Source organism: Engraulis encrasicolus, chromosome 13, assembly GCF_034702125.1.
Source record: "Engraulis encrasicolus isolate BLACKSEA-1 chromosome 13, IST_EnEncr_1.0, whole genome shotgun sequence".
Lineage (NCBI taxonomy): Eukaryota > Metazoa > Chordata > Actinopteri > Clupeiformes > Engraulidae > Engraulis > Engraulis encrasicolus.
The window spans coordinates 10,032,639-10,044,795 of NC_085869.1; positions in this window are offsets into that span (position 1 = coordinate 10,032,639).

Below are 12,157 nucleotides of genomic sequence, written 5' to 3' on the forward strand. Positions count from 1 at the left end.
AGCAGGAAGGCAGAGGAAGAAGAGATAGATAGGTTAGGACCAGGATACTTAGATGCGTAAGGTCCATAGTGACTGGGCCTAGCATAAGTCATAGATAGTCACACAGAGATTGGGCGCTCAGATGCGGCCCCTGGTGGCATCAGGGGTGAGGAATCCATATATATCCATTCATATCCATTTCTGTTTCATATCCATTTCTGTTAAAAAGAAATGTATATGAAATACAGTACTTAGTGGTAAGCTTTTGTGGGCTAAATATGACTTCTGACTGGCACTGTTATAGTTAGTTGTGGCACTGTGTAGTTATGTCTGACCTGGGGTAAATTAGTAAATAAACAATATGGTTTCCAAGCAACAGCGAAAGAAGGTGGATCTAACAAGAAGCGTCATTTTGTTTCTTTTCCGGTATCCACTTTATGTTGGGTGAACGCCCCTTTAGGAGACCTTCGGTTAGGAGACCTTCGCAGTCCTGAGGTTGAGAATCAATGAAGTCCCCTTAGATGGCGGTAGCGCACATCTTGCGCAAACACCTCAAAAAAGAAGTAGTAGGGGACAACGCCCCCTTAGGAGACCCAACTTGAGCACACGCATTTGCATTGAGTGGGAGTGTTTTGCGATATCTTGGGTTTGACTCAGTATTTTTGCAACAGCAGTACTCGCGCAGACTGAAAGGAAAGGTGAAATAAAACAAAGAGGGACTGCAGTCGAATGCAGTGCAGATGTATGTTAATTTCCTATAATATTCAAATTCAAGAAAATTAATGATGTAATGGTGAAGAGGGCTTTAAATGTATTGGCTTATTGGAGAGACAGTCAGTAGGTTAGTGGTGCGCACATCCAAGACGCAGGTGCATGACAAAATGCCGCACACTGCTCCCGTGTTGCTTTTTTATTTTTCTCAAGTGAGCGCTTTCGACACAGACATCATATATGAAGACTAGATGCGCCATCCGCGTTCCCGTCATGCAAGTCGAACGTCCGCGCATGGCGGCCATGTTAGAGCAGCCTGTTGGCTCAACCAGTTGCACTGAGTTTTTGGTGATCCATACTCTTCAGATGGCCATAATTCCCTCAAATGTATGTGTATTTTCGAAAGGCTTGGTTTGTTATACAGTATAAAAAAATCCAAACGTAAGTATTATGTTGATACTGCATAGTGATTGATATTCACGTTATATTATATTATATTACATTACATTATAATGTACATGGGCCTACAATCATGTATAATATGGTTTAGTAGGCTTATTGAAGTAATTCAATAGATCCCATAAACAAATGCATTTATTATTCTTTTATATTTTGAGTAAAATAACAATTAAACGGTCCCATAGTGTGCTACATTCTGCTTTGGGCTCGACAGCTCCACCCTGTGTTCAAAATGAGTCATGACGCTTAGAATGAAATTGTTGCGATGTAATCTCTCTTCCAGTACCTCATCTGTCGCCTTTAATTTGATGCAAATGCGATTAATATATGCCTTCCATCAACATAATGCACAACAACGGTTAAAATGTGTATTTGCTATTGGTCCATCTCTATTTTTGGACAAATAAATAAGTGGGAAGCATATTACTCTCCTGTGCGTTTTACCTCAGTCTGCACTTAAGTTTTAAGGAGCCGTACTATTTATATACACGTGTCAATATTTCAGCGAAATAACAGCATACATATTTCAGCATCTCAACGTCTGAATTCCTCAGTTAACTTCAGGTGTAACGGAGGCTCTGTGGAGAGTTTAGGCTGCGCTAATATGGCCGACCTGTGCGGACGAGCTTGAAATACGCGATGACGTATCTAGTCTTCATATATGATGTCTGTGGCTTTCGAGCTTTCGCTCTTCATCAGACTTGAATTGAGGTAGACACATGTGAAAGTGAAAGCCCATTGGGAAACTCCAACTCCCATTGTCATTGTGACACAGCACACAAGTGAACACTGCACACTGCACACTGCACACAGCACACAACGAAATTGCATTCATGCCTCACCCATGCAAGGGGGCAGCCCTCAGTGGCGCCCCATGGGGAGCAGTGCGGTGGGACGGTACCATGCTCAGGGTACCTCAGTCATGGGGGAGAGCACTGGTTGATTACTCCCCCCAGGAGTCGAACCGGCAACCTCTGGGATGCAAGTCTGACGCCCTAACCACTCACCCATGACTGCCCATAAAAATGCTCACGCCCAACACACGTCATATGTAAAGGTAAAGTGAATCACATGTTACATCAATCAAGTTCCGATTGGATGGTAGGCCTACACCAGATACTAAGTGCTTCCCAAAGTGTACAGAAATATTTACAAATACATTATACATGAGGCATTATCAAATGTCCAAACATATTTACAAAATATATACAGAATATTTATATACACCTGCAAGCATATACTTTTAAGTCTAGGGTGTACAGAGAAATCTATCCAGAGTATCTGAGAACACATCAGGCCCTATGACCATCATAAATTCAAGTACACATGAGGTGTCTATCCAATCACAAGGTTGACATTATCATCAAGGAGACTACAGTACATCATTGTGTTAAAATCTTCATTACAATCAATAGGCCTACACATTTTCAAAGGACAAACAGAAGAACCAATAAACATTTAGAGTATTCAGTAGTGTGTGTGTTATTTTGTTTAGTTTTTCGTACACACAACCGGCAAACACAGAGTCATTAGGCCTGTTACAGGAATGGTTTAATGCTGAAGTCCTCATTCATGCCCCTTGGTGCCATAGTGTCCAGGGTGTAAATCCAATACAATTCACGTTTGAGAAGTAAGTTGTCAATATTGCCCCCCTCCTGGGCAACTTTACCATCTCAATCCCCATGTATTTCAAAGCAGACACATTATGACGGGCCTCTTTAAAGTGGACTGCCACTGAACTTTTCATGTCCATGTTGCGTATTGCACATATGTGCTCTGCTATCCTAGTCTTAAGTGCCCTTGTGGTCTTGCCCACATAGGCCAAGCCACATGGGCATTTCAGCATATAGATCACATTTTTTGTGAGACATGATATGACACCCTTGATGTCAATTTTTTCCCCCGGTATGGGGGTGATTAAAAAAGTGCGTTTTACTGGTGAAATTACATTGTTGGCAATTTCCACATTTATAATTGCCTGCTTGGATGTTACTTAGAAAATGTGTGGGGGAGAGGAGGTGGGGGTAAATCCGCTCTCACCAGCATGTTCCGAAGATTTGGTTGCCTCTTGTAGACCACACGAGGTGGTTTGGAAAAAAACTTTTTTAGGTTCGGGTCAGAGTCGATGATGACCCAGGTGAAAAAGTGGTTCAATTTAGTACAATAAAAGCATGACTGAAGTGTACTTAGCATGTTAAAAGTGCACTCGTGCTTTTTGTGCTAAGGAAAAGTATGTTTACAATATGCTTATTTAAAGTGTGCTTAAAATTAGATGTAATTAAGTTGCTCTCAAAGAAAGTACACTTAGCGAACCATACTTCAAGTGGACTTCAAAGATGTTTGGCTAAAGTGTATTTAGAGGAATATACTAATAGTGTTCTAATAGTGAACTTACTAAAAGTGTATTTTTTAATAACATATTGCAATTGTACTTTTTAAAAGTGCAATATGATTACACTTCACCCAAATGTCTTTGAAGTGTGATTTTCTATAGTGCGCTTTAAAGTAAATCGCTTTAACATATTGCAAGTACACTTTTTCTAAGTGCACCATGATTGTACTTCACCCAAATATCTTCAAAGTGTGCTTACACAAAGTGCATTTACCCATCATGCATCATCATACATGTCCCATCATGCAATGCACTTCTTGGAGCTAAATTTCTCAAACAGAAAGCCATTTATCCTGAAGGAATATTTTTGGTTTGCATGAAAATATTACTCATTGTTATATTCTGTGTTTATTGAAGGAGTTTTAACATTTTAAAGTGGTACACAAAAAATGACCATGTTCCCACCGTCATTATGATGGTCACGTATATGTTCTGGTATATATGTATAGGCTCCCACTTCCCTTGTTATCATGGTGGGAGGTAAGTTGGAACTAGTTGTTCAAACAAAGAATAGGGGGTCAACATAAGTGATCAATTCAAGTGATCAGCTGCAGGTTTGTTGATCAAGATGGAAATTAAGTGAAATATGTATCTGAAATCTCTGTAACAATGCAATGATTGTAAATGTCATGCATACTGTAACACTACTGTGACATGTGGCTGTGTGTAATGTACCAGTTCTGAGGACCAGCATGGATTGTAGTATTACATTTACATTATTTAATGTACTTGGGAGTGTACTGTAATATACTTCAAGCATACCTGTTACAATACTTAATATGATATACTTTTTATAGACTTAAAATGTTCCAATGTAGTCCAAAGAAGCATGAAGTTAATATACTTTTATTGAACTTCTAGTAACAATAAAATGTTATAGAAGTGTACTCAAGCACACTCTTAATGCCATACGAATGCATGAAAAGCGTGTTTGGAGTATACTTTCAAAAGTATGCTTGTAGTGCACTTAAAGTTGTCCAAAAGCGGTGCCAATTTAGCATCCTTAGTGTGCTGCAAGTGTGCTGAAGTACTGCTTTAGTAGTGCTTCAGCGCACTAATAGTGCAATGAAGCTCACTTTAAATCGCCGAAAATAGTACACTTTGTACTAAGTACGGTCAAAAAAAGTACACTTTAAGTATATGGGTTTTTCACCTGGGGTGCCAATGTCTTTTCACACTCTGTTCAATGTCTCTGGCAATTTGGGAATACTGTACACAACATGATATTCTGGATTGTGTTTTATTATTTTTTGTTCTCCTAGTCAGGCATTGCTCTTGGGACATGTTGTTAAACCGGTCAGCACCCTCTCCAGTCCATTGATCTTTGTAGCCCCTTGCTTTAAACCTGTTTTTCAGAATGGTTGCTTGAGATTGATAGTCGTCCTGTGAGCTACAAATTCTCCTGATTCTACTGAACTGTGATATAGGAAGGTTTTTCTTTAGAGATGTTGGGTGATATGATTCCGCATGGAGCAGAGAGTTTCTATCTGTGCTCTAGGGATATAAGCTTGTTTTTAACTCATTTCCTTCCCTCATTACTAGAATGTCCAAAAAGTTCATTTTTGTGTTATCCACAGACATAGTAAATTTCAGGTGTTGATTATTCTCACCCATATATGTATGGAGTTCTTGTAGCTGGTTCTCATCACCATCCCATATGAAGAAGATGTCGTCCAGGTAGCGTTTCCAGTATGATACAGTATGTTCTGTACAAAAGGGTTTCTTTGTGTATTGAAGATCACATCGGATTCGAAGAGTCCCACATAGAGTGATGCAAATCTGGGTGACATTTTCGATCCCATTGCCACCCTTGAGATCTGAAGATGGAAGTCAGAACCAAACAGAAAATAATTATATGACAGGACACATTCAGTCAAATCCAGGAGACATTTGGTTGTTGGAGTATTACTGGGACTTTTTGTTACTTTTATTACTGGGTCCTGGAACCTGATTGATGAACCTGATTGATGTAACATGTGATATTCACTTTACCTTTAAATATGACATGTGTCTACCTCAATTCAAGTCTGATGAAGAGCGTAAGCTCGAAAGCGCTCACTTGAGAAAAATAAAAAAAGCAACACGGGAGCAGTGTGCGGACATTCTTCTTTATTTTTACAATATTGGAGAGACAGGAAAAAAACTTGAAAAAAAAAATCAGATGTCACACTGTATGTCTCTTGCGCCCCACTTTGAGAAACTCTGGCCTACACAATGGTCAGGTCTTTGGGTCTTTTCCAGGACCTAAACTGTTCTACACTTCTGAACTGTTCTTTCACATTTGGTTTAAGTTCAATTTCTTGTTCACCTTTAGACATCATCAAGGTGCTAAATTTGGCAAAAAAAAGTAGTAAGAAATGTTTGATGCCATAAGTGTAGTCACATGTGCACTAGTGTACATAATAGGCCCTTTTCTCCTTCCTTGACTGCCCTCTAGTGAGTTACAAGAGATGTTGCACTCAACAGTCAGTGGGTTGTGAATGGGTCAACATGTGTGTGTGTGTGTGTGTGTGTGCGTGTGTGTGTGTGTGTGTGTGTGTGTGTGTGTGTGTCTGTCTGTGTCTGTGTCTGTGTCTGTGTGTGCGTAGAAGCTGTTGCGTTACTAGGAGGGCACGGCCAGGCTAGCGTGTGCGCGCGTACATGCATGCATGCATATGTGTGCATGCATGTAGGCCTAATTTAACTATGCCTAACACAAACTGTCGTGTTGCCCTTCTTTTTCAGCATGATTCTTTATGCGTATATGTTTACATGTAAAACTTTCCTCAAGACCATGTTTCACATTCAGACACAAGTGGAGCATTCTTTGCATTCCATGTGATTCCACATGGCAGATAGAGATGGTATGGTAGCCCATGAAAGTCAACAGCATGCTCCATATAGGCCTACCTGGTATATACAATTGAAAAATAAAAAAAAACAATACAATTTTGAGGTGTAGCGAGACTACTAAGGCCTGCGGATGCGGCTGAGCAGTGAGGCATCTGTCGCAATGCTGATTGGTCTGATGGTAAGGCACATGTTGAATATTTTCCATGATGGAAGGCATATCCCCTCTGTTACCATAAAGCATACCACTGGTTGTATCATCAACGGTTAGATGGAAACACAACCCACCTTTGCTGAATACAGACCTCTATTCTAATTTCTCTGATATAGAGCAGGAAAGGTAGAACACAGTAAATGTATTTGTATTGGATAGTGCACTTGACACAGGATCTACACAAGTGGAAGTAACATAGTGCACCTGCACCACCTGTTCCCAAACTGACATCCACTCTGGTCTACACACTGATGGCAATGCAAGTCACGCACACACTTTTGGATTTTTTTGTGTACATTCACTTTAAATGGCTAATTTCACTTTCAGTGACTGTTGCAGGTCTCATATTGATTTTAGATAACATATTTAGAATGGGTGGTTTCAAACCAATGAAGTGAATCAGTAGACCCTATCTGTAAATTCCATTACAATTTGAGAATTGCATTGATTTTATAAACAAAATGATTTAACATGTGCATGTTGTAGTGCTCTTAACACTCATGGGTGTATGTATAATTTACATCTGTTCTGTTATGTGTCATACTGCTGTTTCATTATCTTTAATGTTGTGCTTCACATAGTTGATGTCTCTAAGAGACTATGTGATGTTTGCACACACTGCTCTTCTGTTGATGTGTGTTGCTGACGTGTTGTTCAGTCAATAAAGACAACCCCAAGTCTAGGTTTTTGGCATTGTCTTTTCATCCAATGCAACTTTTACAACATTTTCCGACACCCTATATAGTATAAAAAAGTATACTGTAGTGTAAATGTATGGAGTATGTTGTAATCCAAAATGTATAGTGAACATTCACAAATGTGATATTTTCTTGAATACAGTAATAAACTTATATTTACTGATCTGACCAAAGTAGAGTACGTTTTGCAACCACATAATTCTATTAATTCAAGATGATGGACGTGAAGAACATCCACCAATTCATAAACAGTCAAGGCCTACATTCCCAATTTACTACAACTTACAAATGAATGGTGGTAAAAAAAATGAAAAAGATGACTGTGAATAAGCAACATACGTAAATCCTGAAAATTAACAACTAAGTATGAGATACTCTAAAAGAGTAAATGTAATAAGAATGTTGCTTTTTCATATCAAACTGGCAGGCCTACTGGAGGTTTTTCACATTATTGAAGTCAATTTATAATTTCAGCAGATGCCAATGTGAAAGCACACCTACAAGGACACAATACGCTTTTTAATGGAAGTAGAACATGTTTCAAGATTTAGATCTGCAGTAATATCTGAAAGCCACTAGATGGCATGTTGATCTCATGGGAGCCCCCCATGGAGTGGGCAAATAGGGCCTACATAATTTTACCAATGGATGAGAGCTGCCTTGTCATGAATAGTGAAGAGCGTATCCAAGCCACCCAGCTGTGTGTGTGTGCGTGTGTGTGTGTGTGTGAGAGAGAGAGAGAGAGAGAGAGAGAGAGAGAGAGAGAGAGAGAGAGAGAGAGAGAGAGAGAGAGAGAGAGAGAGAGAGAGTTTGCTTGTGATGCTAATGAATCTGGCAGTGAAAACAGTTGCTTGAGCAATTGTCATGACAGCAAAGTTTACCTGGCCCACTAATGCCCATCTGGACTGAACACTGACATGTCGAAATATCTGAAATGATGAGGCCTTTCTGTATTAATAACATTACTGACTCACAGCACAAGAGAATGCTGAGGTTACGCCACCAAATTGCTATAGCTGATACACTACACCTTACCATGGCACTTAACAATTTTGGTACATATTCTCAGGGCCGGCCCAAGCCTTTATGGGGCCCTAACAAAACTTCATCATCATCAAATTTTCCCCATACCACCACCTACTCAGCAGCAGATGCTTCATAAGCTTCATTTACATGGACAAATGAGGGGTAGAGGCGAAGCACATAGGTAGGCTGTCTGCAGATCATGGACCCATCATGCACTGCACTTGTTGGAGCGAAATTTCTCAAACAGAAAGCCATTTACTGTATCACGAAGGAATACCTTAGTTTCGCTTCAGAACTAGTCTTCGTTATATTCTGCGATTACTGTGGGGTGTTGATATGAAAATGGACAGTTCATTTCTTCCTGGAACTTTGCTGCTCAAGGGGGGGCCCTGGTGGCGTGGGGGCCCTAAGCCATTGCATAGTTCGCTTATGCCTCGGGCCGGCCCTGCATATTCTTTAGTGATATTTATAGTAGGCCCTCTGATAATTGCACTTATAATTGATCATTGAACTTCCACACGCTGGTAGGTGTAAATAATAATCGAAATGTATCGATGCATCATTGTATTGGCTGGCAATTTAATTGAATCGCATCGTATCATGGGGCTTTCTTAAATATCTAAAATAATCGAATCGCTGGCCCCTGTCCAATGCCCTAGCTCCATAGCATAATAGAAGTAGAAAAGTAATTGGAAAAAATCGAACCGAATCGTATCGTGGGGAATTCTTAAGTATCGAAAATAATCGAAAACCTGCTTTAAGAAATCGATACCGTATCATATCGTCATGGAGGCTGTGATTTACACCCCTTATTGTAGGCTATTGACCGTGTTTGTAAGTAATTGTGTCTCCTTATTTTTTCATGAGTGATTATATGTAGGCCATGTAGAGTGTGTAGCCTACACATTTGCACGGATGAGAAGGTATAGTCGAGTACATCTATGGCCAAAATGCACCAAACCCCAAAAAAATTGATACAAAAGGTTTTTCAACTGATTTCAATACATCCAGCTGTCCTTACTAACATACTAAAAATCTAGGAAAATCTAACTTCAGGAAAAGTGTCATTTTCAAGATCAAAGTTTTTTAAAATAAAGGTTACTACATGATAATTACATTGGCATGAACTAACATGTTTTCAGGATCTGTTTGTTTGGAGTGCTGTTTGGGTGGATAAAGACACTACTGCTATGGTAATATCCATGTGTTGTTTGTCAGGGCACATCATCAGTAATGAATCATGGTGTCACTAGGTATTTTGGGTCTTTCAGCAGCTGAACTGAATAGACAGGAGCCACTACATGTGTAAGTAGAGGGCAAGGTGAAACGGTTGGTACAGGAGACAGACAATGTCCTGAAAGGACATAGGGCTTTAGCATAGCTTTCGGGTAAGCCAGAGTAGGGCCTGTTGTAGCTTCATAGGCAAGGGTCAGGGCCTTGTATTCAATTAGGGCATGAAAAAGAGGACATGACTGGGAAACTGAGGCTATGTGGTCAAAGAATGATAGACGGTCATCAACAATGACACTTAGATTTCTTGTGGCCTTATTTGAGGCAACAGTAGCAGAATCGATATTGAGTTCGATATCATGGCAACCTAAATCTTTGGCTGGGATCACCAGCAGTGCATTTGGGCGAGGCTCAACTGAAGGTTGCATTCCTTCATACTTGTGGATAGTTCAGAGAGGCAAGCGGAAATGTGTGTGACCGTGGAGTCATCTGGCACAAAGTAACTGTGCTTCATCTGTGTAACAGTAGTATGAGAAGCTGTGAGAACAGATAACATGGCCCAGTGATGTGGTGTACATGGCAAATAGGAGTCCCAGCACCAGCCCTTAGGACACCTCTGTGGAGAGGCTATGATTTGAGGACAGCTGACCTTGCCCTTGATACATGCTAAGAATGATACCACCAGACTCAAAGAATGTCTGGAAGAACTTGAGAAACATAAAACTCAATTATTTATCTGAGAGAGATGTTTAATAATCATGTTTTGAAAAAAAAATGCTAGCTGGTGAGTCTGCACAAAGATTTTTAGATTTACTACAAAACAAAAAGAGATGTCCATAATCTCTTCTGAAGATATCTTCTGGCTTACTAGAAACAAAATAAAAGAGTAATTTTGAGCTTGGCTTTTTCAGATTTTGAGTTTTTGCATTTTGAAATTTAATGCATATTTAATTAGATATAGTCCAATTACCACATTAAAACATAACATTTCAGAAAACTCTTGAATATGTGAATAATCACCGGATTAAGTTTCATGGTGATATCGGCAAGCTACATTTTTTGGCCTATTCACCTGGAGTGTCTCTTGACCCTTATAATAAGCCTATGGCAGCTATGTTGAAAAAACTCATTTCCCAAAGTCAGATTTTACTAGATTTTTAGTATGTAATTTAGCAAGTCCAATAGTAATAGAATCCATAAAAAAACCTTTTGTATCAATTATTTTGGGGTTAAACCCTAAATGTACTCGCCTAGTAGTGGGGCTCTTAATTAAGATAGTTGAATGTGCTCATTTTATACCTTAATGACGCTCTTTGCTTTACCATTACCAAATGTTTTGTGTCAGAACAGACAGACGAGGACCCAAGAGCGCAATTTCAAGTTAAGAGTGTTTATTAAGGGTAAAGGGGGAATGGGAGTTTGTGAAGGAGATTCTGGTGGTTCTGGGTTCCAAAGGTTCCGGGGGTTATCAGAGTTCTGGGGGTTACCAAGGTTCCGGGGGTCACCAGGGTTCCAGTGGTTACAGGGCAAGGGTTATGGGTTCCAGTCCAAAGCGATGTGTGTGAGTGCCCCCAGGTGATCGAGCGGCGTCTCAGGTGAGGATGGTGAATATTCTTTAGTGATATTTATAGTAGGCCCTCTGATAATTGCACTTATAATTGATAATTGAACTTCCACACGCTGGTAGGTGTAAATAATAATCGAAATGTATCGATGCATCATTGTATTGGCTGGCAATTTAATTGAATCGCATCGTATCATGAGGCTTTCTTAAATATCTAAAATAATCAAATCGCTGGCCCCTGTCCAATGCCCTAGCTCCATAGCATAATAGAAGTAGAAAAGTAATTGGAAAAAATCGAACCGAATCGTATCGTGGGGAATTCTTAAGTATCGAAAATAATCGAAAACCTGCTTTAAGAAATCGATACCGTATCATATCGTCATGGAGGCTGTGATTTACACCCCTTATTGTAGGCTATTGACCGTGTTTGTAAGTAATTGTGTCTCCTTATTTTTTCATGAGTGATTATATGTAGGCCATGTAGAGTGTGTAGCCTACACATTTGCACGGATGAGAAGGTAGTGGGGCTCTTAATTAAGATAGTTGAATGTGCTCATTTTATACCTTAATGACGCTCTTTGCTTTACCATTACCAAATGTTTTGTGTCAGAACAGACAGACGAGGACAAGGGGGAATGGGAGTTTGTGAAGGAGATTCTGGTGGTTCTGGGTTCCAAAGGTTCCGGGGGTTATCAGAGTTCTGGGGGTTACCAAGGTTCCGGGGGTCACCAGGGTTCCAGTGGTTACAGGGCAGGGGTTATGGGTTCCAGTCCAAAGCGATGTGTGTGAGTGCCCCCAGGTGATCGAGCGGCGTCTCAGGTGAGGATGGTGAAGCCTCTGGGCCTGCTCGTCTGGTGGTCGGAATCCTGGGGGAACACACAAACAACAAGATGAACCAAGGCAGCAGTACAATTCAAGGGCTAGGCAAAATCCGTAGTGAGGGACAGAAGGCTGGTCAACAGGGGCAGGAGATCAGAGAGAAGTCGAGTGTGTAGATGGGTTCTAATTGTTTGCTTTCTCCTGGCTGTTGCAAGCGGTTGATGTTGCAGAGCATG